The sequence below is a fragment of the Coenobita brevimanus genome, chromosome 71, assembly GCF_032717465.1.
Source record: "Coenobita brevimanus isolate Jiangsu-jjx chromosome 71, ASM3271746v2, whole genome shotgun sequence".
NCBI classification, from domain to species: domain Eukaryota; kingdom Metazoa; phylum Arthropoda; class Malacostraca; order Decapoda; family Coenobitidae; genus Coenobita; species Coenobita brevimanus.
The window spans coordinates 31,417,075-31,418,137 of record NC_137024.1 but is presented as its reverse complement, the minus strand read 5'-3'; the positions used below and the strand labels follow the sequence as shown (position 1 = coordinate 31,418,137).

Below are 1,063 nucleotides of genomic sequence, written 5' to 3'. Positions count from 1 at the left end.
CTGGAAGCAATTGTCGCTAGTAAAGTCAATAGCTAACTTATTATTTGCAGTTAGATATTACATTCTTGCGGTGCAAATGGGTAAATACTGTAGTTCGTCCACCCTACGTAAGCGGAGATTATCGTTCCATCTGTACCATGCTTCCAGCTGTTCAGTAGTAGATTAAGACAGTACCACAGCTGTACCCTCACAGCACTTCTTCGTGAACAGCATAATATATCAGCGTTAATACCACGTTGAGTACACTGCTTCCCGTCCGATCAGCGAAGTTAAGCAACGTTGGGTCTGGTTAGTACTTGGATGGGTGACCGCCTGGGAACACCAGATGCTGTTGGCATCCCTACGTGTCAAGTGGGGTTGGTGGAGGATTAGTGCCCCTCCCTGTAAAACAATTAACACTAAGCCCTTGGCACCCCGTTTGGGATACATGGCGTCTGGCAATGAATGAATGAATTTTATATTACACCTAAGCATTCAAGATAGAAGAATGGTAGCTTTTGGTCATAACAAAATGGACAGAAAATTCAGCTTTGTTATGATAGTGCTATAAAGGGCATGGCATCATCATTATCATCATCATCATCATCATCATCATCATTATCCTGACCCTTTGTCCTGCCTAATAACGGGGTGCGGTAGGATCCAGAAAGGGAAAACGAAACTTGCATTCTGTTACACTGAATTTATACCTACACTGAGTTCATATTTACACACATTCTGTTCGTAAATATACTGATTCTATTCATCTTCATATTATCCTGTTCATATCTACATACCTGCTGTTTTTATTTCCATACATCCTTTCCATATCTATATACATTCTAATCATATCTAAATATATTGTGTTTATATATTTACATTCACCCTGTTCATATTTACAGTACATCCCATTATTATTTACATACATCCTCTTCCATAGATATTTTTCCATGCATACTGTCCTATATATACATTTTCCATGTCAGTTTGGTACTTATGTCGTCTTCAAAGTGGGACTGACTAGGAAAGTAAGTGAGAGTGAGGTGGATGGCAGGAGGAGGGGGAGAGGGAGACCAAAAACGAG

General features: G+C 40.0%; 1 non-coding gene across 1 annotated transcript; it reads left to right on the top strand.

Moving 5' to 3' along the window:
- Nucleotides 1-218: 218 nt before the first annotated feature.
- Nucleotides 219-337, top strand: LOC145406905 (5S ribosomal RNA). The gene has a single exon (XR_013898611.1). It is a non-coding gene; the product is annotated as a 5S ribosomal RNA (ribosomal RNA).
- The last annotated feature ends 726 nt before the right edge of the window (nucleotides 338-1,063 follow it).